This window comes from Pseudophryne corroboree, chromosome 3 (assembly GCF_028390025.1).
Source record: "Pseudophryne corroboree isolate aPseCor3 chromosome 3, aPseCor3.hap2, whole genome shotgun sequence".
Lineage (NCBI taxonomy): Eukaryota > Metazoa > Chordata > Amphibia > Anura > Myobatrachidae > Pseudophryne > Pseudophryne corroboree.
In genome coordinates, this window is record NC_086446.1 from 621,307,542 (window position 1) to 621,321,415 (window position 13,874).

General features: G+C 42.1%; 1 protein-coding gene across 7 annotated transcripts in view; it reads right to left on the reverse strand.

Moving 5' to 3' along the window:
* PCGF5 (polycomb group ring finger 5) overlaps positions 1–12,829 on the reverse strand; it is a 351,904-nt gene extending 339,075 nt beyond the window's left edge. For 6 of the 7 annotated variants that reach the window (XM_063961666.1, XM_063961667.1, XM_063961665.1 and 3 more), the window contains exon 1: positions 12,726–12,829. The gene's annotated coding sequence lies outside the window, so the exon portion shown is untranslated. The remainder of the gene's footprint in view (positions 1–12,725) is intronic. The other variant, XM_063961670.1, reaches the window with a different exon arrangement.
* Between the last annotated feature and the right edge of the window lie 1,045 nt (positions 12,830–13,874).

Consider the following 13,874-nt stretch of genomic DNA (forward strand, 5'->3'; position numbering starts at 1 on the left):
TCTCATCTGTATTGTGGGCCTAATTCAGCTTGGATCGCTATTGAGACAGAAATGTAGATTTTCTCAATCCTGCTTCTGCTAAAAATCGCATGTGAAGAGCTGCCCAGAAAAGTAAAAGACGCCCACCGATGCAATCACAGAATTGTGATGCATACGAAATCAAGTACCAATGACAATGAGGGTTGACCCCGGGCTACTCAAAATAATGAGAATGCAATCACATCGGCGCCATGTTTTTAATCGCAATCCACTGCAGCTGACATCAGATACACATCCTGAAAACGGCCATGATCCGCCTACATTTATCCAACCAAATGCCATGTTAATGCCCACAAACGGTCACTACCTGTCAAATTGTGATTCCATTTCACTAAATTACGATTGCAAATTAGCCTTCGCGCACGCGCAATGCGTTTGCAGCAAACGTGCAGTCTGCTGATAATATATATATATATATACACAAATTAGGGGGCCCCACACACTGTCACCAGACTCCCGACTCAGAGGTGGCTAACCCTCTCCCTGCACATGGATGAACACAAACAGCATTGTATATTATATACAGTATATATTTATATTATTTGGTAGGGTCCCCCACAAGTTTGTTGCCCAGGGGCCCCACAGACCTTAATCCAGCCTTGCTCTAATGAGGGGTATTCTGATGCCAGGATGGTTGCCAAATTTAGGGAGACCATATTTACCACTAGGAGATCAGAAAAACATGCTTTTTTTAGTTTAGGGGAATCCGAGGACTGGAGTTGGGATACACTATCCTAGTAGAATGACAGAGGCAAAATTTCACATACAATTTTGCTACAGAAATGTGTGAGGTTCCAGCAATAGCAAGTTTTAGTTCTGTTTATGCTTTGCTATTCCTCAATTAATATGTACAGTATATAAGGTTCCACAAAATGAATACAACTGGGATGGCTACAATCATTCTTGGTCTGCGTACACCTACAGTAAGGGCCAAACTCAACTCACAAAACGTGAAATTTTGTTAAAAAGAAAGTGCAATCCCTGTTCAGTTTCAGTCTACTGACTACCATCTGTCAATGAGATTTAAATCATGTATTAAAAGTTCCAAATGAACAAACCTAATCTTCAGTACCACAGATCTGCAGCAAGAGGAGGTTCCACATAGACATTCTAATCCCCACCTGCCAGCATTATGCTTTCCTGAAAAATCTATTTATTCAGAAGATTTGAATTTGCAAATTGATCCATTTTAGAGAAGTGAAAGCAGTTGTTAGGTGTAAGGCCATAAACATGTAATTAACCTGTGTTGAAAAGGGAATTTCCACTGCTGTTTTTTTTACTATGAAAGTAGCCACTTAGCATAATCTTTGGGAAATGTCAACTCTAAAGTGGGCCTTCTGAATACAAGCAGTGTCCATAAACTAAACTCTTTTCTCTGGGAAATTCAATTTCTTTAATTGGAAATAAGTCAACTTTGGCCAATCACATGTGATGACCATGTCAGATCACCCAACTAGAGCAATAATAAGGACTGGCTTAATGGGGGAGGGGGTAACATGATTTTGAGACAGATTGAATGTGGGGAGTAAAGGACTCTGAGTCAAGTATGACACCTAGGCAGCGAGCTTGTGGTGTAAGGTTTATTGTAGAGTTCTCAACAGTGATAGAATTATCAGGTTGGTAACTGCAATTGGCCGGTGGAAATATAATTAACTCTGTTTTAGAAATATTAAGTTTGAGGTTGCGAGATGACATCCAAGATTCAACAGCAGAAAGGCATTTAGTTACCCGGCCCAATACAGACAGAGACGAATCAGGGGAGGATAGGTAGATTTGAGTATCATCTGCATACAGATGATACTGAAATCCAAAAGAGCTGATTAGTTTCCCAAGAGATAAGGTATCGATTGAGAAAAGCAGAGGACCTAAGACTGAGCCCTGTGGTACTCTAACTGAAAGAGGTAGCGAAGAGGAGGTGGATTCAGAGAAACGGACACTGAATGAGCTATTAGATAGGTAGGATAGGAACCAAGAGAGGGCCGTGTCCTGAAGACCTAGGGATTGCAGTGTCAAAAGCAGCAGAGAGATCTAGAAGAATAAGTAGTGAGTAATGGCCTTTGGACTTCGCAGTGACCAAATCATTCAGTACTTTAGTCAGTGCTGTCTCTGTGGAGTGTTGGGCACGAAATCCTGGGTCCAGTAAGCTGTGTGAGTTAAGAAAGTGTGTGAGGTGAGTGTAGGCAAGTTTCTCAAGTAGTTTGGAGAGACATGGGAGCGGAGATATGGGCCCTCATTCCGAGTTGTTCGCTCGCAAGCTGCTTTTAGCAGCTTTGCACACGCTAAGCCGCCGCCTACTGGGAGTGAATCTTAGCATAGTAAAATTGCGAACGAAAGATTAGCAGAATTGCGAATAGACACTTCTTAGCAGTTTCTGAGTAGCTCCACACTTACTCGGCAACTGCGATCAGTTCAGTCAGTTTCGTTCCTGGTTTGACGTCACAAACACTCCCAGCGTTCGCCCAGACACTCCCCCGTTTCTTCAGACACTCCCGCGTTTTTCCCAGAAACGGCAGCGTTTCTTCACACACACCCATAAAACGGCCAGTTTCCGCCCAGAAACACCCACTTCCTGTCAATCACATTACGATCACCAGAACGAAGAAAAAACCTCGTAATGCCGTGCCTAACTGCATAGCAAATTTACTTGGCGCAGTCGCAGTGCGAACATTGCGCATGCGCAATTAGCGGAAAATCGCTGCGATGCAAAGAAAATTACCGAGCGAACAACTCGGAATGACCAGCATGGTACGGTAGTTTGAGAGTGTGTTAGGGTCAGAATTTAGTTTTTTTTAAGAATGGGAGTAATCACTGCATGCTTGAACAGTGAAGGAAATATACCAGTAGAGAGAGAGAGAGAGAGAGAGAGAGAGAGAGAGAGAGAGATTACAGATTTTAGTTAACTTTGGGATGAGCACAGGAGACAGAGCTTTACTTATTTGTGAGGGTATAGGATCAAGGGGAGAGGTAATAGAGTAGCAGGATGAGAGGAGTGTTGATACTTTATCTTCATTTGTGGGATCAAATGAAGAGAAAGTGCCAGAGGGTTCAGGTAGGGATTTAATAGGTCACTGGTTGAGGAAGAGCATACCATTTCATCTTGGATCTTATCAAACTTATCCTTGAAGTAGGAAGCAAGATCTTGCGCCTTGATAGTGGCTTTTGGGTTGGGTGAAGGAGGGTTGAGAAGTGATTTAAATGTATAAAAAAGTAATTTGGGGTTAGAGGCTTGAGCAGAGATGAGAGTTTGGAAATATGTTTGTTTGGCAGTGGCATTACGATAAGAGTGGTAGACAGTCTTATATGTGAAGAAGTCACTTGGAATACGAGATTTACGCCACTGGCGTTCAAATTTATATGTGACAGTTTTAGTAAGTGTCTTGTTACTTTAGAGTGTCACGGTTGACATCTAGATTTACGTGGAGTGTGATGAGTAGCTGGAGCCACTTCAAGGGCTATCTCTAGAGTCTGGTTCAACTGTGATACAGCCATCTCAGGAAAAGTGAATGCAGAAATAGGTGAAAGCAGTTGTTGCAGTGAAGTGGAAAGTTCTTGTAGATTAATTGCATTAATATTTCTGCGGGTTTGAGGAGGATTGGAGGATGTCAGTGACACGGAGTTTGAAGTATTAGAGGAGAACATGCAGGTGATAGATCTGAGAGAGGGAAAGGCGTGTTAGTGAATTCAGAAACTGAGCATAATCTAGTGAATACTAGATCAAGGCAGTGGCTCTCCTGATGAGTAGAGGAGTCAGTCCATTGTGAGAGGCCAAGAGAGGAGGTTAGAGAGAGTAGATTGGAGGCATGAGCAGCGGATTTTGGACAACCAATAGCAATATTAAAATCTCCTATGATAATGTCAGAGGATAAGAAGTGAGGGAGCAAGGCAGAAAAATCATCTAGAAATTGTTTGGATTGCCCAGGTAGGCGATAGATAGCTGCAACACGCAGACAAAAAGGAGTGTAAATTCTGACAGAATGTACTTCAAATGAAGTAAATGTGAGTGATGGAACCTGTTGTAGAACTGTGTATGCGAAAGTTTGGGATAGTAATAATCCAACCCCACCACCTTTACTGTTACCAGGCCTAGGGGTGTGTGTGAAGTGGAGACCACCGTGTGACAGTGCCGCAGGGGAGGCTGTGTCTGGTTGTGTGAGCCATTTTTCTGTAATAGCCAGCAAGTTGAAGTTGTTAGATATGAAGAGGTTATGAACAGATGTTAGTTTGTTACAAACAGAGCATGCATTCCATAAGTCACATTTTAGTGATTTGGAGGGTGATGGGAGACGTGATGTTTAGGAGGTTAGTTGTATTTCTATATTGCTGTGAATCAGGTGAATGCAGGTGGGGTAGGTGTTTGGTGCCTGGATTAGGTTAAATGTCTCCAGCTAATAGCAGTAAGAGAGAGAAGTAAATATAGTTGTATGAGGTTTGTGAATGTTTTTATGGTGTCCAGTTTTGGATGTTTTTGTTAAAAGTACAAAGATGAGTAAAAAGCTCAGGAGTGTTAGTAAGAGGTATGTGGATAATTGAGGCAGCAATGTGTACAGAGGGGTGGGTTGCAGGGACAGTAGACAATGTATTTGCTTTGAAGAGAATACCATGGAGTGCAATTAAGTACCACAATTTGAGGTGCACGGTGTGTTTGTGAAAGAAGGTATTTAGGCTAGAACATGAATGTATGTGCAGGTTTTAAGTTGAACATTCAAATACTGGATTACTGGTGTTGTTCATGTATATTTATATACATGAACAACAAGTTCCTTAGCAATCTAAGCCAATGTAAGGTGACTAGTGTACCTTTAAAAGCCATAAAGTGTGTGGCAGGTGCACATTAAATCTAGCAGGCAGATGATGTGTGCAACAGCAGTGAAGTAGTCACGTTTTAAGACTCTGTGATAGTGTAGGACCTGCATGACGGTGGGGTACCTTGGCAATCGGTTTGCAGGCTTCCGCGCATTGGCCAATCCACTAACTAAACCCCCATCACTTATTTATTGAAGTGTTGAGGATAAGTGAGCGTACTTTGGTGATTGCTGGGTTTTCTGTTTGTGTATATGTATATATATATATATATATATATATATGTGTATATATGTGTGTGTGTGTGTGTGTGTGTGTGTGTGTGTGTGTGTGTGTGTGTGTGTGTGTGTTCATTCTAGCACCCTGCACCTTTCAAAATCTGTGCAGTTCCTCTTTCTTGCCTGGGGTGTCGCTCTTTGCTGTGGTGCTTCTTAGCACACTCTGATCTGTTACTCAGTGCTGTGATACAGACCAGAGTGTGCTGAGATGCACCACAGCAGAGAGCGACACCCCAGGCAGGAAAGAGGAACTGCACAGGATTTGAAAGGTGGAAAATATATATATATATATATATATATATATATATATATATATATATATATACATATACATATACATATACATATACATATACATACACACTGCTCAAAAAAAATAAAGGGAACACTAAAATAACACATCCTAGATCTGAATGAATGAAATATTCTTATTAAATACTTCGTTCTTTACATAGTTGAATGTGCTGACAACAAAATCACACAAAAATTATCAATGGAAATCAAATTTATTAACCCATGGAGGTCTGGATTTGGAGTCACACTCAAAATTAAAGTGGAAAAACACACTACAGGCTGATCCAACTTTGATGTAATGTCCTTAAAACAAGTCAAAATGAGGCTCAGTAGTGTGTGTGTGGCCTCCACGTGCCTGTATGACCTCCCTACAACCCACACAAGTGGCTCAGGTAGTGCAGCTCATCCAGGATGACACATCACTGCGAGCTGTGGCAAGAAGGTTTGCTGTGTCTGTCAGCGTAGTGTCCAGAGCATGGAGGCGCTACCAGGAGACAGGCCAGTACATCAGGAGACGTGGAGGAGGCCGTAGGAGGGCAACAACCCAGCAGCAGGACCGCTACCTCCGCCTTTATGCAAGGAGGAACAGGAGGAGCACTGCCAGAGCCCTGCAAAATGACCTCCAGCAAGTCACAAATGTGCATGTGTCTACTTAAACGATCAGAAACAGACTCCATGAGGGTGGTATGAGGGCCCGACGTCCACAGGTGGAGGTTGTGCTTACAGCCCAACACCGTGCAGGATGTTTGGCATTTGCCAGAGAACACCAAGACTGGCAAATTCGCCACTGGTGCCCTGTGCTCTTCACAGATGTAAGCAGGTTCTCACTGAGCACATGTGGCAGACGTGACAGAGTCTGGAGAAGCCAAGGAGAACGTTCTGCTGCCTGCAACATCCTCCAGCATGACCGGTTTGGCAGTGGGTCAGTAATGGTGTGGGGTGGCATTTCTTTGGGGGGCCGCACAGCCCTCCATGTGCTCGCCAGAGGTAGCCTGACTGCCATTAGGTACCGATATGAGATCCTCAGACCCCTTGTGAGACCATATGCTAGTGCGGTTGGCCCTGGGTTCCTCCTAATGCAAGACAATGCTAGACCTCATGTGGCTGGAGTGTGTCAGCAGTTCCTGCAAGACGAAGGCATTGATGCTATGGACTGGCCCGCCCGTTCCCCAGACCTGAATCCAATTGAGCACATCTGGGACATCATGTCTCGCTCCATCCACCAATGCCACGTTGCACCACAGACTGTCCAGGAGTTGGCGGATGCTTTAGTCCAGGTCTGGGAGGAGATCCCTCAGGAAACCATCCGCCACCTCATCAGGAGCATGCCCAGGCGTTGTAGGGAGGTCATACAGGCACGTGGAGGCCACACATACTACTGAGCCTCATTTTGACTTGTTTTAAGGACATTACATCAAAGTTGGATCAACCTGTAGTGTGTTTTTCCACTTTAATTTTGAGGGTGACTCCAAATCCAGACCTCCATGGGTTAATAAATTTGATTTCCATTGATCATTTTGTGTGATTTTGTTGTCAGCACATTCAACTATGTAAAGAACAAAGTATTTAATAAGAATATTTCATTCATTCAGATCTAGGATGTGTTATTTTAGTGTTCCCTTTATTTTTTTGAGCAGTGTATATATTGTATCCTACGTATATGCTACATTCAATAAAATTACAATAATTATTTAAAACAAAGAATTTGCAATCACATACAAATTTGCTGCTTCCCTAGGAATACTCTTCTGTTGGCAGAAGATCATAACATTCCAATCAAAGTTACAGGTTCCCAGGGAGCGCCTTAATGTAGATATTGTCCAAAGGTACCCTCCACCTTAAATATATCCAACCCAATATCAATTCTTATCCTTTCATTTGGTGGTGGTTCAAGTTAAGTAGGGTCTTCTTCTGAAAAAATCCCTCACACCAAGAAAATCACCCACTAAGAAGCAAGCAGCCTCTTGTTTTTTAAAAGCAACCAAAATATTACTGACAATATTAAAATATTATATTTCCGTCTAAACATAACTAATATGACCTCTCTTAAGACTGATGTTATTCCTTTGGCTACATAAACCAGTTCGGGTAGGAACTCCTCTTAGCAGCAATAGACCTTTTTTTGTGGAGAGAAGTGGTTGAAAGAATAGTGCTTCAATTTCCTGTGCAGCAATATAAGGCTGAGGTGTTCACCCACACCTCCACAAATCACAATAGTACAGAAAATGCTAATATGCACACTTTTAGGATACTAATGGATACTATTACAGATACCTCAAAGGCAAATAAACCAGTCTCTATGTTTGGATATTGCCTAGAAAGTTCACCACAGGTTCCCCCACAAGGATAATTTCCAGTATGTTCATACGCAGATGTAGGTCCAAATCACAAATGGGATATGGTCCTTTCTATTCACACAACAATTTATCTGTCTTTGAGGTACCTGTAATAGTATCCATTAGTATCCTAAAAGTGTGCATATCAGTATTTTCTGTATTTTCTTGTGGAGGTTCTGTCCCAATTATGATACCCAATGCATTTTGTCAATAGTTGACTTCTTCAGGGGTGTTTTTGTATCTGCTTCTAAAATCCTGAAGGTTCCACAGAATTTTAATGCAACCACAAATATTTCATTCCTGCATATCACATGTCCCTTGGTTAGCTTTACTGGTGATTCCAATGAAATTAAATGAGTGGACATCCACTAAATGTCTTCCATACAACAGTTTTGTGTCAGAAGCTCTGTGTCTGACATGTGTCCTGAACTCCTTCCAAAGTGTCAAAGTGTGAATCATCAGTAAAGCTAACCAAGGGAGGGACATATTATATGCAAGAATGAAATAATACGAACTCTGATTTTACAAATATCAGCCAGATTGACACACAATATATGAGCCAAAGGAATCATGTGGGCATTATACACAGGTGCAGTAGTATACACTGCTGGAAATTTGGTGAGTTTTGATCAGAGATGTGAGGAAGAGATAGACAGGGGAGGCACTGCCTCATCTGCCATAGACTTTTTACTCCAGAGGTTTTACTATAAAGATGATTAGAATAATGCAAAAAATATATTTCTAATAGATTCTTTGTATTTTTAATAGACTTTATATAGTCTAAACTCTGGTTTATACGTTAGTATGACAGGAAAGGCTCTGCCTCACCCCACCGCACATCCCTGATACAGCATATATACATACACCTGCATAACTATTTTTTTAAATATATAGTGCCTCTTTATATATAATGTAGGTACTCTTTAGCCTTCTTTATATAGGTACTCTTTAACCTTCTTTTTTACAGGTGAATCAAACCAAAGATGTTCAGTATGCGACAGTGACAAATAGTATTATTTCAAGTAACACTGGGCTTGATTCAATTCTGAGAGAGTTGAACAGCAACGGCAATGGTAAATTGGAGAATGCCCATTCTTCCGGACCAAACAGAGTGTTTTGTTGGGAGAACTGGCATTCTCCGACTTAAGTGCCCAGTGCGATGCTGTTTTCACCATGCTATGGGCAGAAATCAGCATTGTGCTGGCATTTGTCGGATTTCTGCTAGCACCCCTCCAGGGTGCGAGCAGAAATCCTGTCATCGTTTGTCACAGGACACTGTATTAAATAGCCCCGGGAGCTAATTCCCAGCGCTATTCAACTCTCTCAGAATTGAATTGTACCCATAATTATTATGGCTAGGCTTCACTATTAATAGTAATGCCCCCTTATCCACCAAATGTTCTTAGATCCACCTAAATCCTTTTCTGTTAGTATTACAAAACTTATTCTCCATGCACAGTGAAGAGATGAGGGCAAAGAAAAAGTGATTTGGGCTCAAAAACCTCAACCTTGGGTTCATAGTGCAGGTGCTTCTCTAATGGAGAGTGTTGCTTGGCAACTTAATGCAGATAACACTTGAATATCTCCAACTTTAAATCCTACAAGTACAAGTATATCTACACGTGATAATAGTCAAAATTAACTTTTACTAACCTGCACGTACTATATAAATTAATAATCAAGTTTAGATGAAGTAAAATGAACCAAAAAGCCATGCAGTAAAAATAAAGAATCACTTTCTTAAGGCTGCTCTGCTCACATACTGTACAATCTGCCCCGGTTTAAAACCAGGAGGAAAATGAGTTTGGCGGGTGGACTAATCACAAGCTGAATTCACTTGATAGTGACTTGTCATTGGCGCTCATTCACACCTCCTCCTCCTCAGCGCCATTTAAAGTTGTGAACTAAACTGACTTGCCTGTTCTGTTGGGGAGGCAAGGAGCACCTTAAGAAATATTTTATGTATATGGTAGAGCTGATTTAATACAGGTATTTACAAATCTCTCCTAGAACATAAAAATGCACTTAATCCTCAATTATGAAACTGTAGGTGAAATCCAGTAAATTGTTCCTTATATGTCCCATAGACATAAACTATGCATAACAAGCACGGATAAAAGACAAATATTCCAGGGTAATGAAAGCAGAGAACTCTGGTGATCTAAACACATGGCTGAAAAGCAGAAAAGATCACTAGAGAGCATCATATTTACTGAAAGCTGCAAGATGGCATAAACAAATATATTACTGCAACCTGAGAGTGAAAACCCCTTTTAATGAAACTGTAGCCCCAGAAGAGATAAGGTTTATTAAGGTAAACAGACAGTACAGCTACCCTTGAAAACACAGCATGCCAATTTAGGAAAGTAAAGCAAATGAAATCACAAAAGTTATTCTGTCGGCTAGGAAAAATCTCAGCTGACGTTTTAAAGGGGCAATATCATTAAATTACAATGTTGTCCTAACTTAAAAATAAATACATAAATAAAAGCATTTTATAACAACATTCCCATATATTTGTGTACAAGTATCCAAAGCCTGAGGAAATCTTTGACATTTGGCGTATTGTTAGCTACCAGATACCAACTGTTGTCATATGGCTGCACGCTATACTGAGATTCCTAAACTTTCTTCAATCACAGTGCCCTAGAGTATCAGTATTTTTTTTACAGCACCCCTGTGCCAAAAGTTTCTGATTGCGAAATTCAGAAACAAATCTTAAGTAAATTGTGCTTACCCATCATCCTTAGGGTCAGTTCTGTGGTGGTGGTGGTGGGCAAGGTTGCACTTCTGTTTGTCCACATATTTTATGATTGGTAGTCGCCGATACTGGTTTTGCCATCACACTGACCAAAAATAATTTGATTTGGTCCTGGACCATCAATTTGTGGTATGCCTGCAAGTGCCTATCAAGTTTGGGAACCACTGTTCTATAATCTTGAAAAAGCAGAACCTTAAGGTGCATACACACTTGCAGAGAAAATGAGCGGCGTCACTCATTTTCACCCTTCCTGAGCGACGTTGCTTATTTTCTCACCAAGTGTTTATGCCGCCGACCAGCGATGAACGGCCCCGCAGGTCATTAACAAACCTGGCTGTCAGACGTGCAGGCAGCTCAATCTGGACTGTCGTCCAAGAGCTGCCTGCACAGCCTGGCCGCTGCGTGATGTCACTGAGTGATATGAACATCATATTGCTCAGTGTTTATGCCCATCCGCCACCGCCCGGCCTGAAAGGGGGAAACACTACGCGGTGTCGCTCATAGAGCACTTCACCTAGTGTGTACCCACATTTACATCAATGCCCTTATTTATCAATGAGTGATAAATTTCACTGTGATAAATTGCACCAGCCAATCAGCTCCTAATTGTCATTTTTCAAACACAGTCTGTAACATGGAAGTTTGGAGCGGATTGGCTGGTGCAATTTATCACTCACAGTGAAATTTAACTCTGTTAAATAAGGGACACGTTTATTTAGCTCAGAGATATTTTTTAATCTTTTATAATAACTGTCCTTAATAATATATTTAGATGTCTATTTATTAACATTATTTTTACTAAAACAATGTAAAAAAAAGGCTGACCAAAGTGATAAAAAACAAACAAACAAAACTCACCTGTCCAGGGAGCCAGTGCCGCTGCTCCGGTGAGCACTCCTGGGCGCTGGGTCTCCGATGCAGTAAAGTGATGCTGCAAAGCAGCAGCACACTTTACAGCACTGGGGGTCACCGCTGCACACAGGATCCAGTGCCCAGCAGCAGCAGAGCGGACCAGCTCCCTGGAAAGGTGAGTATATTATCCTGCTGGTAGGGAGGGGGGGGCCGCAAGCTCTGTCCCCGCATGTGATAATTGATACATCCCTGCGACGTAATCAATTATCGCAGTGTGCGTTTGGGCGATTTTATCACATGACATCCGCAATAGGCCCCTTAGACGGAATGTGGTACTGCCACACACCTATCAACATTATCAGCGAAACCAAGTGACACTAATACTAGGCATCATCTTTAATCAGCCTAAACTAGATAAAGGCTATTTTCACATTTGTCTGGTAACAAGTTGTAAGAACATAATTGTAAATCAATTACAATGTGCATAAAGCACAAACTAAAGAACACTAGAAACAGAAGAGACTATGTAATATATAATGCAACTATATGCAGGAGAGAGGATTTTTTTTTACTCATTTTAAGAAGATATGAAACCAAGCATCACATATCTGACAATAAAAGTGCGTAATTGTATGATTCATTCCTAACATTTACTGGTCGCATGGAAACCCCCTTTAGATTTTACTCCTGAACCAGAAAACATGCAAAGCTAAATGAAGTACCCTTCTCCCTCCTCATTCATCCTGTGGACCTCCCACGTAAAACGTGGAGTGACATCAGCCCCACTCCTTCATTGCACAGGTGAAAGTGAGCAGCCTCCCTCCACCCCATCCAGTCTGTAATACTGACATCTTACGTAACAGCACTCAGGTATTATAATAGAAGCCCATTCTCCCAGGCAGCCTATGACACTGCCCCTCACAGCATCACAGGAATAACAGCATACACTGATCTGTGCAGCCAGAGAGCTCCACACATTAGGACCTGCGTCAGCATCTCCCAGGCAGACTTATCAGCTTATTCCTCCTCCCACAGAAATAAATAGCATCGCAACGCAATATACAGATGAAGCAGCAAGCTCATGTATTATATACACAGGATATGCATCTGCAGAAAAGTTCCACTCCCACTGTTCCATTCACACCCCCCAGGCTAATGTGTGTGCATCACTGAGGAGGCAGCAGCATCCAATGCTAATGCCAGCCCAGCAGTTTGTTATGAAACATGAGCAGGACACATAGGAAAAAGGTAGGGTGCTTGCTCATCCTCTCAGACACAGCATGAACTTGTCCTGGGCACTGGAATGCTGCCGAGTAACAATGTAGCAGAACTTTGTACAGGGATAGCAGCCATCAGGAAACTTACCAGGATCTTTGGTAAGGACAGAAAGTGCAATGAAGCATGATGTTTCCTCATTACAGCCTGCAGCACACACACACTGAATTCACGCTGCTGGGCTGGATCTGTGACTTCTTTGTGGGCGTGCACTGTATTATTAAAGATACAGTGGCTGTTTATCAGGCTCCTGAGTGTGAGGAATGTCTTATGCATAATGCAGTTATTACTGCACGTTGTGACTGACCAAGCTGGAGTTCCTATTTTTCTTTACATTGGGTTAAACATTTCATTGTAAAGGTAACATTTTGTCAGGATGAAACCATAAGCTGCTTAAAAAAAACTTTACTATTAAAAAAATTGGAGCCTGGTATTAATTAGGTCATCGTGCCCATTTGTGTGTAATCACGGCTGTGGCACGTGCGCATGGCACCTAACATGGGGCGCGATTCAGACCTGATTGCTGCTGTGCATTTTCACACAGTGGGTGATCATCGATGGACTACGCATGCGTATGCACCGCAATGCACACGCTCGTTGGCAAACAACAACAGGCATCGCCGGACAGTGACAGGCTGGTGCGAAAATTTCAATCGCACAGCCATTCGCATGCTGATTGACAGGTACAGGCCGTTTGTGGGTGGTAACTGATCGTTTTCTGGGAGTGTCAGGGAAAACGCAGGCATTCCCAAGCGTTTTAAGGGAGGGTGAGTGACGTCAGCTCTGGGCTGTGCACACAATAGAAAAATCTTTTGAGTGGTGAGTGAGGTGCGAATGGATTTGCAGCTGTCCGCTGACTGAGAGATTTTTTGCAGCTCGGCGTACACATGCGATCACACACTTGCATGGCGAATATACACTCCATTTGGGCGGCGACTATGTGCACGCAGAACAAAAAATTTAGCAGCCCAGCTATCAGGTCTGAATCACCCCCGAGGATGGTGCACCCCAGCTTCTGCTGCCCGTGACATGCGGTCAGAGTAGTCAGAGCTTCACCTGTCATACTCCAGTATACACCAGAGTATTGACTATAAAAATGATTAGAATTATACAAAGCACCTCACTACAATTAGGAGCTGGCATTTCAGGGAGATTGTGAAAGTAACACCTACAGAAAATTAGAATATTGTGCAAAAGTTAATTTATTTCAGTAATTCAACTTAAAAGGTGAAACTAATA